The 22,011-nt window shown below is 39.4% G+C and overlaps 1 protein-coding gene across 4 annotated transcripts in view; it reads right to left on the minus strand.

Annotated features, from left to right (window-relative positions):
* SLC7A2 (solute carrier family 7 member 2) overlaps positions 1-21,724 on the minus strand; it is a 71,809-nt gene extending 50,085 nt beyond the window's left edge. Inside the window, exon 1 of one of the 4 annotated variants that reach the window (XM_068532392.1) lies at positions 21,541-21,724. The gene's annotated coding sequence lies outside the window, so the exon portion shown is untranslated. Of the gene's footprint in view, positions 1-2,171; positions 2,236-21,059; positions 21,400-21,540 lie in introns of those variants that run through there. The other 3 variants (XM_068532395.1, XM_068532394.1, XM_068532393.1) reach the window with 3 other exon arrangements.
* Between the last annotated feature and the right edge of the window lie 287 nt (positions 21,725-22,011).

Consider the following 22,011-nt stretch of genomic DNA (forward strand, 5'->3'; position numbering starts at 1 on the left):
CAAATCATTTCCAAAGGAAAACCCACCCTGTTTACGTCTTCAGGGTTCTCACAGATTAAATTCAACATAATATGTGTTCACAATCAAAAATTTCCCAGTACATGCAATAAAATAAACCACTACTTTTTTTTGGGGGGGGGGTGGTTCAAACAACAGAAATTTATTTTTTCACAATTGTGGAGACTAGAATTCCAAGAGCAAAGTGCCAGCAGGTTTAAACCACTACTTTTAATAGTCAATGAAAACAACCAACAGATTTAACCCCCCTAAGTCTTCAGATACTGGAAATACCAGACAAGCGTATGGAATAACTATGCAGAAAAAGTTTAAAACATTAAAAGATTAAATTTTTAAAATGACTCAAAACAAGAGACCACCAAAATAAAAAGGCAGATTTTTGAAAGAACTAAATAAAACTTACATAAATAAAAATATAATCGTAGAAATTAAAAACTCAGCATATGAGTTAAACAGCATATTAGAGAGAGAAAGAATTAGCAAAAGAGAGAATTCATGAACTAAAATGCAAGGCAATAATTACATGTAAGTTGTAGATCATAAATTCTAAGTTTTTTGTATTATTAGGGAAGAGATCTGGGAGACTTTTTAAAAGTATGCATGGTAAAATTTCATATGGTCTACACTAAAAGAACAGAAATAGAGTGCATATCATCTAAATAAGTAGAGGAAATAAACGGAATAACAAATAAAAATCCCCCAAATGCAAGAAATAATAAAAAATATAAAACACATATAAAACATAAATTAAGATGATAGAAACATGTCTAAAAGACCAAGAATTTATAGTAAATATGATTGACTAATTTTACAGTTAAAGTCAAAGAGTATCAGATTGGATTTTTAAAATTCCAGTAATATGTGTTATCACAGAGATACATCAAATCAAAAGAACCTGGAAGTGTTGAAAGTAGACAGAGAAAGAACAACCATGCAAGTGCCAATAATAAATAGAGACAGAAAAACCAAGCAAATAAATACTAGTAAAAAAGAAAGCCAACGTAGTTACATTAACATAAGATACAATAAACATTAAGACTAAAAGCCTTATTAGGGCCATTACACAATGTGAATAGATTCAATTGACTAGGGAGAAGTTATTTTAAATTTGTATACACTAATGAAATAGCCTCAAAATACATGAAGCAAAAATGGAGAGAACTATAGAGAGAAATTGAAAAATGCACACCTTTGGTAGGAGATTTCAACTTACCTCCGTCAATTATTGATGTTAGATATACAAAAAAAAATGATCCATACTACAAATGATTTGAACGTCACAATTAATTTGACTTAATTAACATATAAACTGTAATCAGAATCTGCTAAGTGTCAGCCACTGCTCTAGGCACCGGAGAAAGAGCCGTGAACAAAATACAGTCCTTACCCTGATGGAAAGCACAACTTAGATGGGGAGACAAACAATAAAAAATACAGAAAGACATGTAGGGTACTCATACACACAGAACACTCCATCTAACAAGTAGAGAATCCATACTCTTTTCAAGTCCATAAGAAACATATATAAAAACTGATATAACTTAGACCCTAAAGTAAATCTCAACAAATTTCAAAGAAAACCAAATCGTACAAGTCTGACCACAATGCAGATTGGTCAGTTAAATCAATCACAAAGCCATTTCAAACCCCAAACTTATGAAATTTAACAGTATACTGAAGAAATTTAGAATAAAACTTTATAGCTTTCATAGAACTACAGGTTTAGAAAAATCTTCCAACTATCAAATGTCCCACTTCTATGCAAAAGAACTACATATAAGCTACTCTAGTATAATTGGACTGAATTTTAAAATATCTTCATCCCAGAACTTACCAGTTCCTTCTAGGTTTTTTTCTGTTTTTATAACACTCTTCACCATTAAAACAAAAAGAAAAACTATCCTATGTTGAAATTTTAAATCTCTTTTGCCTGTCTTCATTTCTACTTCTACTACCATAAAGTCCCTATATTCATTATGATTTAGGTTCAGCTGGCAGTGACAGAAAACCCCAGATAACAATGGTTTGGACCAGAAGCTCATTTCACTGTTGTGTATAGTAGGTCTACAGGCTGACTGCCTGGGCCCCACTGGATCAAGGGCACAAGCTGCTTCTAGCTTGTTCCCCTGGCATCCTTGCTATACAGCACTCACCTCATGGTCTAAAGGCGATCATCAAACTCCAGCTGCCACATCTGCCTTCTAGTCAGTGAGAAGTAGGAAGTGCGAAGTGTCCCAGTCAGCTTGGGCTGCATACCAAAAATACCATAGACTGGATGGCTTACACAACAAACATTTCTTTCTCACAGTCTGGAGGCTGGGAGGTCTAAGATCAAGGTGTCTGCAGATTCGGTGTCTGGTGAGGGATTCCAGCCTTCTGATTCATCCATGGCCATCTCCTTGCTGTGCCCTCACGTGGCAGAAGGGACAAGGGAGCTCTCTGGAGACTCTTCTATAAGGGCATTAATCCCATTCGTAAAGGTTCCACCCTCATGACCTCATCACCTTCCAAAGGCCCACTTCCTAATACCATCACCTTGGGGGTTAGGTTCTCAACATATGAATTTTGGTGGGGGGCACAAACATTCTGCCCATAGCAGAAGGGGTGAAGAGAGAACCCTTTTTTAAAGGATACCTCCTAGAAGTCACAGAGGTCGCTTTTCCTTACTTGATATTAGCTAGAATTAGTCCAACGCCACAGAATGCTTCAAGAGAAGCTGAGAACAGTCTTTATTTCAGGTGTTCATGTATGGGTCCATGTATGGGAAGTAGATGTTGAGGACAAACATCTGAGAAAATGTGATAAGATACAGTAAGAATCCTGCCCAGTCCTCCTCTCGGCCAGCTACCAGGGTGGTCAAATGAGTGCACGGTGCACGTGGGTCCCAGGCCACACGCTCAGCCCTGCTTCTCTGTGGCCAGTAAGGTTTTTAGTCTCTTAGGCCCCAAGTATATCCTGGATCATTTTCCTCCCCTTGCCTAAGAGGTTGTGCTGCTGCAGCCATGATAGTCTTTAGGGCACAGTCTCAATGATATTCTGAGGCTTCAGTTAAAAGAAATTCCAAATACAATTTCCTGAGCATGGCCACTGGGTCATATCTCCCTAAAGAAGTTGCCTGACAGAAAATTTTAAAGTGGGAAATGAAAGCATTAAGAAACTTGCCCTCACGTTTGGGTTTGATTTCTTCCTTTCATAACTGGCTACATGCTAGCAGTGCATCATTCTGGGCAGGGACACAAGTAAAAAGCTAGGCTTTCTTCAAGGCTTCTCCTCAAGTTTTCCTCCTTAGCACCCTATGCTAATGAGAGACATGCTGCCAGAAAGCCAAAAAGAGGCCCCTTCTTCCTACTGGCACCACCTCTGGTCTGGGTGTCGCCACGGCTGTCTTCACAGCGAGCGAGGTCTGACCCAGGATTCCAGAAGCACCGGATGGACAGCAATTCCATGTGGGCCAGACAGCAGAATTCCCTCCGTGTAAGTCCTTAACCAAGAAGGTTACCCAAACTAACAGGATGGAAACAATGTGCCTAGAGTTAAACATCAAGAAACGATCGGCATCCTGCCAAATTAACCTGATATAAATTATTCCAGTCCTACACTATCCCTTTCCCATCAATCACAAAGAACAAACACAGGCCATTTACAAGCTCTTTTGTGTGTGGGAAAAACACAAAGCATGCCAAATGTTGCCTAGATTCTAAGGGGATTTCTCTGCACTTTTTCTGAAGTGTAAACATGTCTTTGACCTCCCTCTATCAAAATATACAATTTCATCTTTGGAATATATTTTTCCTAGAAGGCAAGTACTGTAAAAGCTCAAGGAGTACAAAAAAGATGAATAGGGGAAAAAATGTAGTTACCTGGCATATATTAGCCTAATCAATAATGTCAACAAACCAGCAAGAGTAAATATCATTATGGTACTATGTGTTTTCTTTCAAAATCAAATTGTATCTGAAAAACACCAAGCCTGAAATAGGTTTACAGAAGATCATTTCAGTAACATGCATTTTGGCTCAAGGTTAAAAATTTAAGTAACCTTGAGGCAGGTAACAGAATTGACTTGCTTTTAAGATACAAATAGCAGTTCTGCGGTCACAAATCAATAATGGAGTATAAAATAAACTAACATCCTACTCTACTAAAAAATAGATCCTCTTTTTTTGAAGACTTGGAATTTGCAAATATGAAAACACTAACACTGCTGCCCATGGGAACTAATACGCCCAGTTACCTCAGTTAAAACTTCCTGTGAATACCCTTCTTATTGCTGTAACCTCAGTTCATCCATGGTCCTCACTTCGCAGGAGCTCAGTTATTCCTTGTGGCAATCCAGACTCCTCACTGCCAACCGAATGACACACTCATGACCTCATCATCCAAAGTCTGAACTATGACCCAATCTGTGCCTCCGGCCTTCTCTTCCTTAGGATTAAATCAGTTAATGCAAGTAAAGTGCTTAAAACAATGCCTGGCACATAGCAGGTACTCCATAAACATTAGCTATTACTATTACTCCTCTTCTCTTCCCCCTCCCTTACCCTCCCTCCAATTCCCTTACATTCCACCTTACTTTGGTCAAAGAGAAGCGTGTGCTCTTTTGCCAACAGGTCTCATACTTTTCAGGGTCCTTTGCTCACACTGTTTCCCCATCAAGAATGTCTTTTAAACCTCAATCTCTATTTGTAGATACCTCTTTACTCCTTTTTCAAGATCCTTTTCAAATCCTACCTTCTCCATGAAACTTCCGCATGATCCCTCAAACAGAACCCACACCTCTGGATGGCATTCCTCACCTATGCCCTGGACTGGAGCGTCACATATATTTGGCTTATCACCCCGTCCCCAAAACATATGTATCTGATAAGCCTGCAAGGCAGAAACTTTGTTCAATGTGTCATCATATAACCCCTTTGGATATAATCACACACCCTTGAACGGAAAAAGACGCTAAAATATGTTTAATTTTTTGAGGTGAAAGTAATTTTTGTGTAGAAAAAGTACTGGCCTTTTTACTTAAAGAACTAAAGGATGTGTGTGTGTGTGTGTGTGTGTGTGTGTATTATCTATTAGAGCCAAAAATACATTCTCATAAATCCCTAAGCTTGATATGACTCAGCTTTGAAATATATTTTGATGGAATGTATGCCACAAGAAGAAACTTTCTACTACTGATGATTCTTTGCTAAAACACATTTACTGTTTTTTACACAAAATGTGTTTAAGATTTGAAACATATTTGTCATTTATCATAGTCTCAGAAAGTCCCAAATTCTAAAATCAGTGCCAAATAGCATTCAAAACTAAATATACTGCAGCTTTAATATATGTGTTTCACTATAATAATCATTAATAATTTCTTCTTATAGAAAACTCTTCTTTTCCCCTATTCACTGTTGGAGAATAAGATGTTTCAATCTATCAGATGCTCTGCTGGTAGACAGTGATGACGGATCCATTACCAAGGCTCATAGAAGAAGCAGGGTGCTCTTCCTGGACCAGTCTAGAAGGCCTTATAGAGAAGAGGAAGAAGAGAATATTTTAAGCAATCAGAAAGAGTCAGCTTGGCAAAGTAAGTGTGAACGCTGGTTTCAGGAACCTGGCCACCCTTATTCAGAAGACATGAGAAACTCACATGTTCTTTATATAAGTGACCTTTGAATGAATGAAGGGTACAAGATGGAGCGGCAGAGGGAAAAGTAAGAGAGACAGTGTGAAGGGTATGACACAAAGCTTAGAAATCCACAAGGCAATCAGAAACAAGCACCTACATACAAGGCGGCGTCAGAGGCAAAAGAAGAGCCCATAACTCCACAGCCCCCATGGAGGCTGGCCTGGGGGCACAGAGCTGGAGGAAACAGGATTCAGAGACAGGCAACTTGGAATTATCCAGGGAAGAGAAAACGCAGCAAGAATAAAAAAGAAGAGCGAGACTTTCTTAAAGATACTTCTTTAAGATATTGCTTAAAGACAGTTCAACCATCAATTTAAAATTTAAGAAGAGTTCTGGGAATTCCTGAAATGAGATATGTTCATAAAATATACACAAATAAACCACCACCACTAAGACTTTTTCTTTTGCTGCTACTACTGAGAGCTAACGTTTATCAAAACACCCTAGGTTTTAGGAGGTAGGCTAAGCGCATTACATACATTAACCCAAATAAATTACCCAACAACCCAATTAGGTACGTACTATTCCTATCCCTAGCCTACACATGAGAAAACCAAAGCTTAGAGAGGTGAAGTATTAGCTAGTAGTATCAAGGTCAGGACACAAAATCGAGTCTGACTCACAACAGTAAGATATGATACGGGCATTGACCTTTTAGAAGCAATGGAATGAAGTCTCACAATGTTTCTATTTTGTTACAGTCACTGAAGGTTTTTACTGGTTTGTGCCGTCTAAAGATACAAGCGTGAAGTGTATCTTTCAGAGTTCAGCGTTCCTGTAATGAACCCTGGACCAAGGAGACAGCGCCTGGACGAGCAAAGCGCTCACCACCACGTCCTGCAAGTGAAGCACAGGCAGTTCTTTGCCAATAAACAGTCCGGTTATGAAGTACAGATTCTAAACTGAGATGAAATACTATCCAGAGCATGCCTTGAGGAAAGAAACTTGTCGCCACAGCTTGGTTCAAAGCCAATGTTCGCTAACAATTACATCATGTAGCTCAAGATAGCTTGCCGAAGAGAAACTCAGAATCAACAGAGCTGCAGGATACTGTTCCTTTAGTTTTGGATATGGTGGGGGGAAAAAAGAAAGAAAGAAAAAAGGAATAAATATTTGAGACTATTCTCTGGGGAGAAAAAAACAACTGAAAGAGGATTCCACTCATAAGCAAGGCCATTTACCACAGGCTTCGGGATATGAAAATAAAAAGTAATCATTGGGGTCATTCATTGCTCTTGTATTATGTTCTGGGCACTGGATATACATTATTTAATCCTCACAACCACCTCAGCGGAAATGTTGTCCAACCCTCAGTTGACAAAACTGAGGCTCAGAGATGTTAGGGAACTTGCTCAAAATCACAGACCTACATTTGAACCCAAGGTCTGTGTAGCTTCAAAGTCCATGCCCTTTCCTCTATGCCCTTTCCTCTATAACCATTTCAGCGCAAAGAAATGCAGAATTCTAGCTGTTCCCAGGCTCCTGGCAGCCCATCTAAGACCCAGCTGATGATGAAGGGCATCACGCAGAGACCAAAAATATACTAGGCAGACTTTGGAATTTTAAAACCTCATCTGCAATAGAGTCTCACCTTCCAAATTCATGAACCACTATTACCTTAAGATTGAAAGTATAATAGTTATTAAAATATAAGCAATGGGGAAATTTTTAAGGACCAATTAATTAACTAGATAAGTATCATAACTTATGTCTGTATTAAAAATTCTAACATATATTAAAACTCATTTCTTCTAGCTACAAAAATTTTAAACAATTTCATAAAAGAAGGCTTCCTGCAATAAAAAACTGAACACTTTTACTACTTTTACAAAAACATATACCATTTTCTGAAACACTGTATTCACTTCACAATTTATCTAGTTCATTCCTTATCCATCTCTTGGGTTCTCAAATATCTCGTATTCTCAGTCCTCCCCACATGTCTGAATTTAAAACATATCCCAGAACAAATAAAGTCTTGGGCCCAGCAAATCACATCTTTCATGCTTTCATTTTGCTTAGATTTTATTTCAAGTGGCTTCTGATAATATCAGAGACCTTTCTCTTCTATTACCAAAAGTTTTTCTGTGGCCTCATTTTGTGCCTGGAAATAAATTGTTATAATTCAATAGAAGTCAGCATTATTCTCTCAATCCACAGAAGGAATCTGTTTGAAGGGATGAAAAGGGGGAAATCAGCAGAGATATTATATTTTTTAATACATCATTTTAAGTTTTCGTATAGAATTCCCATCTTAACTTTTTTTTTTTTTTTTTTGGTTGTACCAGGTCTTAGTTGCAGCAGGCGGGCTCCTTAGTTGTGGCATGGGAACTCTTAGTTGTGGCATGCATGTGGGATCTATCTCCTTGACCAGGGATCGAACCCGGGCCCCCTGCACTGGGAGCGCAGAGTCTTATCCACTGTGCCACCAGGGAAGTCCCCCATCTTAACTTCTTAAGAGCACAGAACCCGCTACTCCAATTCTTCAGTCTGCTGTTTCAAACTCCTCTTGGGTGTTGCTGTGGGGGAAGGGGTCTGAGCCCTGTTGGAAACACTCCGAATGTAAGCTTCATGAGGGCAAGAACTTCGTTTGACTGCTTTGTTTACTGGTGTATCCCAAATACCTAGAGAATGTCTGGCACATAGCAGCCACTCAAATATTTCCTGAATGGATGGATGCTTGGCTGTAGCTGCCATCTTTTTCTTAAATGCTGACCAAGTATGTCCAGTAAAGAGTGACCAGGGTAAGGTGAGGGGCCTGGAAGCCATGTCATGACTTGAAGGCAATTAAAGACAATGCAGGTGTTCAGGTATGATAAGCAGGGATGTAGCTGGGCCCCAGAGAGGGAATCCTGCTCTGAGTCTAGCCAATTAGCTCTGAGGGTTACCGGCCATGTGTCTGGGCAAGTCACTGGACTCTCAGTCTTCCCATCTTGGAAAGAGATGTTACAGAAGTGATATAAGGGTTAAGTGAATAAGAAAAGTGCTGGGCAAAGAGCTTTAGAAAGATAAGTTGCTCATATTTCTACATTTTGCTTCTTTTCACTCTTGGGGTGGGGGAAAGCCTTAGAGAAGAGATGATAGCTTTCTTTAAATATGTGAATGGCAATGTGTAAGAAGACAATGACTCCATATTATACTAGAAGACAAAACTACAAAAAAAGGATATAATATAAAAAAGAGTAAGACACTGACCCAATACAATGCAGCACACCCTAATAAAGAGTGTTCCTGTCCATTAGAAGCTGCCTTCCAAGAAAGGTGTTAGATTTCTGTCATTTTAAAGAGAGGACAGGTGATTCAGAATGATTCAGAAATGTGAGGAACCAGGTCTAGTTAAAAGGGTATTAGCTAAATTATCTGCCAGCTCAGATTCTATGATTTAATGATACAACTTCTTTTTTGTGGCTGATAAACTAAGTTTGTCATGATTCTCTGCAGATACAAACCAATAGTCAGAGAATAGGTAGTTAGTTTACACCAAAGTCCATATTGCAAAAAACCGCCCACCCCACTCAACTTCCTCATCTTCCCAAAAAAGTGATAATCATGTAAGTTCACGGTGACTAGAAAATTTTAAAAACCCACAAGGTATGTCCTCATGATATTGATGACTTGGAAAAATGTCAAGGGGTATTACACCATTACATATCCCCTATTCAGATCAAATAAATATTGATTTGGTAAACCTTTCTCAAGTTTAAAGGTTCACCTTACGCAACAAGTCTATTTTAGTGTTCGCAGCTGTAATTCCTCTGTCTCTCCCCTTCCCCATGTACCCCTGTATGGAATATTTAACTCTGAGTAGCGGGTAATAAAAACCTCTACCAATGTACCTACCTATCACACATAAAACAATCTTCCACAAGAGCAGAAAAGAAAAGCTCTATCATTCACCCACATAGCCTAGAAAATCACAATAGTAAATGCTGGGAATATTCCAATCACACACAAACAGGAGATTTTATCTTTCTCATTTCAGCAAAATTTATCAGTCTCCACCGCCTTTATCCTCACTACTGTATGCTTCCAAGACTTAAGGAAGTTGTGATTCATAATTTGAAAAAGTAGAACTGTTTGGAGATGAGGCTTTAGTTGATCATTTTTACAAGAGGACATTTTTGGCTGAATGAAAGGATAATGAAGCTAGCCTAAGAGACAAATATGAACTCTAAGAAGCAGGAAAAGGACATTCTACCAAGATTGAATTTTGCTTCCGCTCAGAGTATCTTTAAGATAATAGGGAAATCTGGAAAACCTGAAAATTGATGGGAGTCAACTCCCATCAATAGCTACTATATGGATATTTCCCAACCTCTTTCTTTCTATGTGTCTTTTTAAGAAGGGAAAATAGATTTGGAATTGCTTCATTTGCCAGTGTGTTCTGACATATTTAAAGAGATCTAGGATACAAATATGGGTTTTCTGGGCTGCAGTCTCATTCCACAACGTGACATTCTCACAATGGCAGGAACTCTGCTTGGTTCTGTATAAATGTTTTATCAGTCACTCTTCCCAACTCCCAGTGTATGTTTTTGGGACACACAGTATTTTTAAAATTGATTGCTCTCTGGTTCACCACAGTTCCCAACCATTCCTTACTATTTTGCACTAACCTGTTTCACTCATTTGTATCACATGCCTGTACCCAGGGAATTGGGACCAAATCAACGGGAGACTCTGTGAGGTAAAGGAAGCCTCATGAATGTGCTCAGCTACTTTGCTCCCAAGCAATCCTGTAAGGGCAGAGCGTGTACTCTTGCAGGGAAGAATCAAGATTATTATGTGTCTTTGATATTTACATGCTCTTTGTGGGTTGAGAGAAGCCCAGGATTTTCCTTTTTGACTTACACTGTTACATAGACGTTTTGGGATTAAGAAATTAAGGACAAAATGCTGATTGTTTTCTTCAGTTATAGATAGTCTCAACATTTTGTTTTTAAATATGAAAATATTATTATTTATGATCCTAGTTAGGAAATTTTGACTTTCCTGCAGCTATGTCTGCACATGTACAATCTCCAGCTCACTCTTACATAGTACACACACCTATGAGGAATGGTTAGGCATGGTTCTGCTTAAAATGAAATATATAGGCTTCTTCTGAGCCTAGAATCTCATGATTTATTAAACTAGCAATGCCATATATTATGCCTTTAAAGACATGGAAAATCCAATTCAGAAAATAATTGCAGTAGAAGTTCTGTTGACAAGAATACTAGAGAAAAATTACTTTCTCTGCCTGAAAACATTATTCTACACACATCATTTTTGGGAGGGCAAAAAAATAAAGATTTTTGCATTCTTTTTTCCCCTTTTATTTCACTCAACAGAAATTATACTTAGTTCAATAAAATGAGCACCTTTCTTCCAATTCTTGAAAACAGTCTGAATTCTGATTCATGCATACAAAATTAGAAGTGAAATTATATAGCTCCACTTTACTGATTTCTCTGGTCTAATATGTAATGAATTAAAATTGTATGTGATGAAGTAAAGCCCCATTCCTAAAACAAAAGACTCTTGAGCTTTCAATTACCATTGGTACCAACTACTACAGCTGCTACCTGCACTCCTCACTAGTCAAGTTACCACCACTTCGGTAATACCATCCTGCCCACCTTAGGCCACCATCACGTACACATTTCCCACCACACACAAGCATCGACCAACAACTATGAACAGGCCGGTGATGGTGAATCAATAGAAAGTCAAATATTGGATTGCAACTCTACTAAATTCTTTTAAAATTGGGATTAGCAAAATGATGTGGGTTCTTGAAACTTTAAGGCTTAAAACCCTTATAAAAATTAATTTACTACCAGTTCTAGTAGTTCAATGAGATAAATAGTGCCTTATGCTTTCAAAGTCACTGGAACAATTTTTTGCAAGCAGCGCATGGAACATACCCAGCATTAGCAATGCAGTAAGAATAGAAAAATACTTTAATTCAGCAGAATAACTTTTAAAATGATAATGCTAGGCTGTTTGTCCTTCACATTTCTTTCTTACTCTGTAGCAAAAAAGATCAGAATAATGTAAATATGCTATTCATTATTCAGAAAGTTCATATGATCCATTTCAGTGAGATAAAATGCACTATCAACAGAAATTTTATGCAAAGTCTGTTCTTTTTTTGTTTGGTTCACTGAACTAAGTGCAAACCATCTGTTAGCTATGATAATCAGAAAAAGTAAAAATTCAAACAGCTTTTTTTTGAAAGATAGCACAACAGCACTCCAAACAGAACTAGTTTAAAAGCACCACTTACGAGGTATAAATCCTAATGACTTTAGATGGCTTAGAATCCATATGTAAAGTCTTTTTATTTTTAGGTTAAGATTACATTTTTCCATTTTGGGGCTAAAATATGCTATTTAATAAAAACTGTTCACATCACGAGCTTGTCGCTATTACTAAAATGTCTTATTCAAATATGTTAATTTCTAAGAAATTTTAAAATTAAAAACTTTCAAGTTAAAATTGTATTTTGATCCCCACTTATAAAATTCCTACCACCTAAGTAGTGTATTATAGTGATTATGATTTGCTTTTACAAAAACGGAATGGCCTGATATAAATCAGCGCTTTTGCTAAGTCAAAAAGCTTGAAATCAAGTCTTCACTCTGCTCCTAGCTGTCTTGACCTCAGATGAGTTACAACTCTTAAGATCTCACTTTCTTAACTATTAAAAGAGAGCTCTAAAATGTCATTCTCAGGAGCTTACTTCCCTTCCAAACCTGCCTAGCACCGTGCTTGGTACATACTTAGAGCCAAGAACTCAGTAACTGTCCATGACCACGGGGGCTGGAGGCGAAAGCTTCCAAACTTCAGAAATTGCCCACAAGACAGCTTTCGGTATATTGTTAAGTTTAGAGAATGGAATACAAAACCTGCTATCACAACAGTGTCTCACCATTTTTACAATGGTAGAACCAAATTTCCAGGCTGCAGTGCCTTATTCATGTACTGTCATCTAATGAAAAAATGATTTTGTTTTAAAGGTGGAATTCTAAGTTTCAGGAGAGTTTACAACAGGCACGTTTTCAAAGCTCTAGTACTACAAATTTTATCAACACCCGCTATTGTTTCTCCATGGCCTGTAAATGTGCTTTGTGCTATTTTCTTGATGAATACTGCACACACATCCTACTCCACCTACACAACCACTATGTCACAAATGTAATGCATGTAAAAGAGGGCCTTTTTGCAACAAAACCTTACAGATCTTAACCACTTACAAAGCAAGTTTGGCAATGGATAAGAATTTCAGTAGAGAAACCAACTTAAAAATTCTTCACTCTGCTTTGCTATTATTCATTAGGCATGTTATTAAACAAACATGACAAGTAAAAGGAAAAGCTTTCAGTTAGTTATTTTATACTTTGAAAACCGACAAGGCTCTGCGGTGATGCTTACGTCTTTATTATGACCTCTTTAGTTCTATTAAACTATAAGTTTATTACATTTCAGAGATTTCTACAAGAAGATCCATGCCAGACTGACATTGAGCCATAAGGTTGGATTTCTAATGTCACTCGAAAGGTATTCCAATTTTAGATAAGGAAAGAGAGCATGGATTATTCTTATCCATTCTTTCTTTTTCTTCCCATTTGTGTATATATTATACATACTCAATGATCTCAGCTTAACGTAGAATCAAATTTATTTCCTGGAACATAGGTAGACATAGACATCTGTGAATCTCAGAATTTGGAGGAAAGAATTCTGAGAATTTTGGAGGAATTTGATGCTGGTGACAATTAAAGTCCAAAGTGTCCCTTCAAGGCCAGGGAACTGCTTCCACCACGGCACAAATGGGAATGGTCATCACCGCGTTACTGTCCAAGCTCTTTAACTCGGAGCATCTCACTGCCCCACCCACCTCTGAGCCCGTTCTCAGCCCCTCCTCGGAGGCCACAAGCAATGTGATATCAACAAGGGGAAAGGACGTATGACCGGGAAGGCCCCATCCTGCCCCAAAGTGTTCTCTCCTAAGACAGTTTTCCCACGGGTTGAAATGTCTTCTGAATTGCAGGGTTCTTTCTTATTCTGGGTTCCAGAAACCCTAGGTGTCCACTGGTTGGAATTCAGGGATTCTTGAACTCCCATGGGGTAGGGGCATTTTACATGCATATGTGTGGTTCTTCTTTCTTCTACTGAAGTATAGACATTATTAGAATCAAAAGAACTTGACATCTTTGATATTTTGGATATCAAAGAATTCTAAGTACTATAGTACTTATACCAAAGAACTGTAAGTGCCATTAGTTCAAATACAGTTGATCAAAACTGTATGAAGCTTGTCATGAAGCCTTTCATTAGAAAAGACATATGTCAATGTAATCTTTTCTTTTTCAACCTGAATCTCTTTAGTTCTCCCACCTGATTCACTTGTCCAGTCTTTTAGGAGGTACACAGCTACATTTCAGGGACCGCTTAAACAGCATGGACCTCATGTTGTAAACATTAATATGATTCTACGAAAAAGAATATGACCTTGAATTTCTCCTCCAAATATGTCTATGTAAATTCATAGTATAGGTTAAAAAGCCAAAGAGAGGAAACTATTCACTCTGAACACCATGAAGTTCCATAGAGACTAAAGTGGGAGCCCCACCGGCCTCTCTCCTTCACCTCTTCAGACACATGCTCACACGGCACGGAGCTGGTGCTCAATACTTACTCCAAATGCTGAGACGCACTAAAAACTCAGCAGTGCCCTTTAATTTCAAAGGGATGAAAAACTGAACTCTCAGTAAGTTTTACACTTGGATGAAGGTTGTTAGTCCTTCTGTCAACTCCTTCCTGAAAGTCCAGATCACCGCAAAACGTCAAAAACTAAAAGCTGAAACAGCAATCTCACTTTGCCTGATTAATCATAGTCAATTTGACTTCGTTTTCTAGCATGCGCTGCCTTGGAACAAAGGTAAATTCCTAATGTCGCCCAAACACTCTAGAATGTTAATAAGCCCTCAGGATGGAGTGTCAAAGCTCACCCCAGGCTCCTTCTAAGTCTCACGAAAATATCTCCCAAACAATTGCTCAGATTACAACGGAATTAAATAAACCACTTAAATCTTTGTGTTGGATTGAAATACAAGTAGAAAATTGTGTTCTTTAATATGATAATTAAAGCACATAAAAAAATCTATACAGAGTAGCCTGAATTTTTTTGGACATAGGCTTTTCCCAGAGGAATTCATGTCCAAGTTGATACAAACTATAAGGAAGTTTTCATTTGGATTTTTATCAGGACAAGCACCTAAGCAAATTGCAAATATCCTGTGGACTATGAACCCCATTGAAAAATAGTAAGTATCCTTTGCTTCAAGATACCAGGAATGTTATGGAAGTGAATATAAAGGAATTTTAGGAGGAAAAAAAAAATCACTGTCTAAAGAAAGCTGTCCTTCTGAACGAAAGGAAAATTTCATTCAGTACAGATGTTCTCTACTTGAAGGAAAAACACAAAGGAGACATTGTGGAAATTTTATTTACTAATTTATTTAGGGGAAATTTTAAATTTTATTTATTCATATATCATTTTAAAATCATAATACAGTGAATATCCACCCACCACCCAACCCAAGAATCTAAAATGGGTAATATTTATTGGCCATACATGAGCCAATAATGGCATGACAAAGTGTACTGCAAACAAAGAATTATGATTAAAGGAATTCTGAGCATCTGAGGTCCAGTAAACAAACACCCTATGAAGTGATTTTTACCTAGTAGAAATGGATTCACCCCAGGATTCCTTTAAATAAAGATTTGCCTATTACACTGAGAATGTAAATCAATTGCCTGTTCCCCCCCAACACACACACCACCTCTTGGGAACAATTATCAGATTTTTTTTTTTAAAGGTACATTCACAAGAGCCTGAAACCTGGAAGGTGAAGCAGTGATACCCAGTTCCATGTCTTCATTAAAAACCCTCCTTGTACAATAGAAGAGCTATGTTGAAGATGGCAGTAAATATATTTTTGGTTATATAATTTCTTTTAGAACATTTTTTTCTTCTTCTAGGTCAATGGTAGGAACTGAACTGAATGGTTTTCCTTCTAACAAAAGAACTCTTCCCTCTCTAACAAGTAATAGAAAAGTATCTCTTCAGCAACCAGCATTTTTTATCAGTCCTTTGTCCATTCTAAACTGAAAGCCAAGACTGGAACCAACACTAAACTGTAGCTGGGACTGCTTTCCTGGATTTCAGAGGGACTCCTGCAGGAGAAGCAAAAGTGGGAGGGATGGCTGAAGACCTCTTACGATTTTTATATTCCTGACCAGGCCCCTTATGGGTTTTAAACTCACTAAGTTTGTATAAATGCACTAAACTTAACCAACGTAACACTCAACTGTCAGAGTGAGAAGTTAAGATAATCTCATGTTCTTAATTTGACTGCACTTTTGGAATGACTTTATTCTTCAAGTTTTCCACCTAAAATATGATCTCCTAATGTGTTTTAACTTTCCTCCAAGACCTTTCAGAATAGTTTGAATTCTCAGTTAAACATCATAATTTTCTTGAGTGTCAGGGTAATAAATGACAGACAGTTCTGCCAAATGTTTAATAAGTATTATTGCCCCCTCCCAAATGCAAATTTTTGTGAATAAATGCTCAGCCAGAACTCAAGTCTAAGTGACCCAAGTTTCACCAAAGAGCAAATGGAGGAAGAGTGATAGTGGTTTTAACAGCAATAATAGTAACTGTAATGGTGATGACAATAGTACCTTAAATTTATGGAACATTTAGTCTATGTCAGGAACACAACACACATTATAAAAAAGAGAAGTTTAGAACAGACTGTTACCTCTCCTCCTGATACCTTCAGCTTTGTGTATGGCTCAATCAAATGGCAGCCTTATCATTCTCTTCCTACTGTGTGTGTACTTGTTGACTCCTTCACTGGTGGTCAAAGCCCACAGAGACCAAGTCATTGATTTATTCTTCGCTTCTCTACAGACTCTCGATCTGGGCTGTATATATTTATAACACATATTCATCCAAAATGGATTATCTAACCTCCGATCATGGAAGACTCCAAATGAATCATCTCCTAGGATATTCTTAGAATCAAAGTCATATCTCCTATTCCAAGGGAATCCCAATGTATCAAAACAGTATTCAGTAATCTGTTTGCACATACAATTGCTAAAAACTATGATTTCGCATGCTAGTTTCACAAAAATCAAATCCAGCTGTTTCCACCAAATGGATGCATTTTTTTTTTTTTTTTTTTAAGAAACCAGCAGGATGAATGGGGGCCGGTGAGGGAGATAATCCAAAGGATACACATACTTTGGAAAAATACAGTTTGCATGTGATACAGAGATGACCTCCCATCCCACCACTCAAATATATTTCAAATTCTAGAGATTTTAGTGTGATTATTTTAAAGTAGAAATTGAATTGCATTCTGAAAAATCTTCCCCGAGTTCACATTGAGAAAGTAAACAAATAAGGCTGAACATGCCAAGAGAACCAATTTTTTCCTTATGGTTCAATATATAATAACTGTTAATTCCGCTAGTGACTATCATCATTATCATCATTTACCAGATGACAGCTGGATATCCAGAGCCAAGTGAAGAAAAGACCCTAACCCGTCAACTTTTATCTTCTAATTATGATAAGTTACCAACTCAGATAACATCTTTCTGCCCACAAAGGAGTAGAATGAATAAAAAGTGAGCTTGAAGGTTTATGTTAAACTTGACTTTTTGAAAAGACAAGCATCTGTTTTTAAATGGAAAGATCCATTAAAATCAAAAAAACGATGGGCAACAGTGGAAGTATAAAATGAGAGCATCTTAATGACAGTATCGTCCAGCATCCCTGGCGACATCAAGCTCTATCCACGGTGAGCACTAGGTCTCCACTGGAAGGAAGTGGGCTTTGATGGCATAAACAGCATTGTATTAGGTATGACTGTATGAAGACTTAAAAGCCTTGATGAAACCAGAGTGGGCGAAGGAAAGAAAAGAATTTTCCCCACAACTGTGGGAAAAACTAGCAAGAATCAACAAGGAACATAAAAATTCTTTGTTGTGTATTGTTCATAAAATATTCCAAAAATGAATATAACATAGTCAGGGCTTTTTTTTTTTTTTTAAACTCCTAGAAGAAAGGTTATGAAATGTTCTTATCTCATCCACCTCACTGCCGAATCCCAGATGATACAAGTTCTGAAGAGAGGCGCTAGTTAGTATGCAGCACTAGAATAGGTGTGAACGTATGGGTTTTGTTTTTGTATTTTTTATTTTATTTATGTAGTGGGATAAGGAGAAGGCATAAAATTAAATACATGACATTTGCAGTACTAAGCCATCACATAGGACACCCCAGCTGATGTTTCAATCCTGGACGTAAGAAACTTCAAGATTTTCAACAAACCATTCATGTTCGTACACACCCAGAAAAACCGAGAACCACAGACTTTTCTGAGGAGAGATATTGTAAGTAAAAGTCTAAATATGAACAGAAGAGATGTGACCCACATATTCAAATCCAGACTTTTAAACAAAAACCACATTAACTCAAATCTTAAGTCAACACTAATTGTACTTACCAATGAGAAGGTTAACAATGGCAGCAGAGGCCATTCTCAGAAACATTTAAGGTTTAAAAGAGTCCACAAGCACTTGAAAAATAATAGCATACTGCTTGTTTCCACAGATTAATATATAACAGTTATTTTTACTAAATTGGACAAAAAAAATTAATAGGTAAATCATGCTCTGATTATCTGAACTCAGCTAGTTAGAGCTTGATCAACTAGAGTCTGGTGGAAATGAACCCCCAGTTGTTGCTTTGGTTTTGTCCATAGCATCTACAACATTTCCACAGACACCACTTCTTAGAAAATAGCCAGAAATGCAATGAAAGGAAAATATAAGAGTCAGGACAAATTTGTTACTACCAGTAAAACAAAAACGCCAAAGCACGTGTGCTTTTGACGATGGAACAGAAAGTAACATCATCTTCATATTTCAGAGAATGTGTTCCTTGTTTGCTTCCCGGTGTAGAGAGTACTAAAGTCATCTGTTTATAGGTGTTGTTACTTTACATAAAATTACAACAAAATAAATAACTACTCTTAAAATCCATCAATGGAGGGTTTCCGGAATATAAAAATAACTGTAGAATCTCTCCAAAATTGGAGCTGCACACTACTTTTCGATGTCTAATGCTGAGTACAGAGTAGGGACTCAGTACTTTCCAATGAAGGAATATACCTTTGAAGACAGACATAACACCTTTTTTTAAAGTATTAAAATCAGTGGCATTCACTCAACAATAAGGAGCACATGTTATGTGCCAGACATTGTGTTAGGCTGTAGAATGAAAAGCTATTAAAACAGAAAACAATGAAAAGAACAATATCATTATTTTTTTTCTTATCCAGGCTATATTTACATGGTTTTGAATATTCAGATAAAGGTGTAGGACTAAGTTAACCACTTAAGTCCTCAAAATCATTTAGACAAGAGGTATCATGTAACTGAAATCTTAGTTAACTGAGTTTTTCAGTATTCAGTTGGGTGCCAAAACATCCAAATGGGCACCTTACTAAGTATGTGAATATTCAGAAATATACTCAACTGAAAATGTTGCTTTTGTTCTAAATGTCTGACATGCAGTAAGTAGTCTACAAGAAGCCAGTCCATGAAATCAGTGGGTTCATATCCTGTTTGGGGAAATAATAAAACAAATAGCAACCTACCGGTATCTTCAAGGTTCTGTTTTGAAAGTTGGTCACTGAAGGGCATCAGAATAAAACCAGCAGATGGCTCTGAACACTTAAAAAATACATACATGTATAGAGAGACAGATATGGGTATATGGAACAGCGAGCAAATATAACAAAACAGAAGGGAAGACAGAAACTAAGCTAAATAGAGAAGTCACAAAGGAAGACTATGAGGGAGAGTCCATTTGAAAAAGCAGGGCCAAAAAACAGAAGGAATGGCCACAGACAAGGGCTCCAGGTCTGGCCAGAAGAGCCAGGAGAACCCATGATAAATTAAGCAAGGCAGCCTGAGAAGAGAACAAGGTGGGCCACCTAGAAAGGAGACTAGGCACCTCCACTCTGAGAAGGTGAGCAGGTTTGCAGTAGAAAGCAAGAAACATGAACTTTAAAATCCTTCAGACACATATGTCCCAATAACAAAAACACATGAGCGTACAAGACGAAAAACTCCAGAGTATTTTCAGACTTTTAAAACTCCAACAGGTACCATGTCTTCCCTTCCAGCCTCTAAATCCAGGGATAATGATTAGAGACTTTGGAATCAAACGGGCTTTAGTAACAGGTTAAGCTAAACGAGGCCAAGGATTCTGCAAATTGAATCCTTGCAGATACCATGCAGAGTTTTACTCTGGTCTCCAAGGCCACGGCACACCCAAAAAGACTAAGGTAAATGACATTCCCCTAATCAAGGCACAGTGCAGAAACCAAATGAGGGGCAACGGAGGAAACTTGAAAACTCCTAATAAATAATGTGGCTTCCAGAGTCATCCAGAGTAGCTAACTAGCAACTTTTCAAGAAGAAATAAAAATGCATATGTTCTATTTCACTAAAAAATCATTCCATGTCCAGCTTTAGTGCGATTAAAAGAAAAAAGGATTTAATATTACAAAAAGGAAAAAGCAACCATAAACATATAATTAGCATATTTTTACCCTGTACATCTTCTAGAAGAAGATCACAAGCACAAATGTTTGCAATTTCCTGAGGAAATAATTACTATTAATGCTGAGGGGGAAGAGAAGTGACAGAAGTTCTAAAGACTGCCTAGGGCAAGCATAAAAAAGCATCAAGTCAGAGGCCACAGACACATTAACTTCGTATCTCAAGTCCCCGACGGGATTCAGATAGCTCTGCTTGAATAAAATCCGACGATATCCCCTAGTTAAAAGGATGAGTGTTTCTGTAGAAACGACTAGATAAATCTTATCACCAGTCGTAAACGCTTTTTTAGGCAGTTCTGCATACATATTTGAGAGTTGGAATATTTGAACATTTTTACTCCTGAAATCTGGGTACTGTTTGCACTTCAAAAGACTTATATAACTCTGTGAGTGGATTTCTTTTCAATATCTTTAAGATACAATCCCTGAAAATGTTAGTCCTTGGATGGGATATACGCATACCCAGAAGTTGCAAAGCTCTCCGGAGGAACGGGTACTGTGGGGTTGACCGGCAGAGCTCCTAAACGTCAAGAATGGTATTTGGAGTTCAAGGTTGAAGGCGGCATGAAATAGGCTTGAAAGAGTATAGCCCATCTCAAAAGGGTTTAAAACTGCACCTTTACTTAAGAAATACCCCAAACAGACAGCACGACGGGCCCTTTTACCTGTCCTACCAGTGCCGGGCAGGTCAGGGTGTGGAAAGACTTCCAGAGCTCCGAGCGGTGTCCTATATGTAACCCAAGAGCCTCAAGAGAGCGGCAGGCGACTTCGGGGACCCGCCAGTGCGCACGCAGGGCGGGGGCGGAGGCCCGGCCGGTCCTCCCGCACGAGGGTGCCCAGGGCCCCTCGGGACCAGGGCGGCCAAAGGGACCCGCGGCGTCGCCGTGCCAGGCCGCCTACCGGCCCCCGCGACCCGCACGGCGGCCGCGGATCCCGACTTCCTGGGCGCCGCACGGGGCGAGGCGAAGCCCGGAGCGCGGCCCCGGGACTCTCCGTCTCCGAGGGGCCGGAGCGCGGCCTCCGGGCAGCTGCGCGCAGCTGGACGCGGCCCCGGGCGCCTCCGCCCCAGCCCTTCCCCTCCGGCTCGGCGCCCAGGCCGCCCCTCGCCTGCGGCCCCTCCGCGCCGCCCGACCCTCGGCAACTTACTGCGGCAGCGCGAGGGCCGCGACGAGGGGCCGTGGGTGGGCGAGCGGCTGGAGAGTGTCGGGGCCCGCGGCTCGGGGAGGCTGCTGGAGCGGCCGCCGCCTCGCTGGTCCGCGCCGAGACGAGCGCCGGGGCCGCCGCGCTGCAGAAGGCGGGCTGGGCAGGTGGGCGCCGCTTGTGTAGCCGCGCCGGGGGCGGGGCCTGGCCGGGGGGCACCGCCTCCCCCGCCCCCCTTCCTCCCCCCACCAGCCCCCGCGCTCGCCGACCCCCCACCCGAGCCCGCCTCCCGCGCCGACAGTCCAGGCCAAGCTGGCCAGCCCTCGGGGTAGGAGGGTCGGGCTGCAGCGCCGCGGAGTCTGTCTACGGCCCGGTGCCCTTGGCCGTGCGCTCGGCCGGGGTTAGGCCCGTGGGCGCCGGCGCGCGGGGGAGGCCGAGCTCTGCCGGGCGGCGAATTCTTGCTTTCCCTGGAGGTCC

The sequence above is a fragment of the Eschrichtius robustus genome, chromosome 21 (assembly GCF_028021215.1).
Source record: "Eschrichtius robustus isolate mEscRob2 chromosome 21, mEscRob2.pri, whole genome shotgun sequence".
Taxonomy (NCBI): Eukaryota; Metazoa; Chordata; class Mammalia; order Artiodactyla; family Eschrichtiidae; genus Eschrichtius; species Eschrichtius robustus.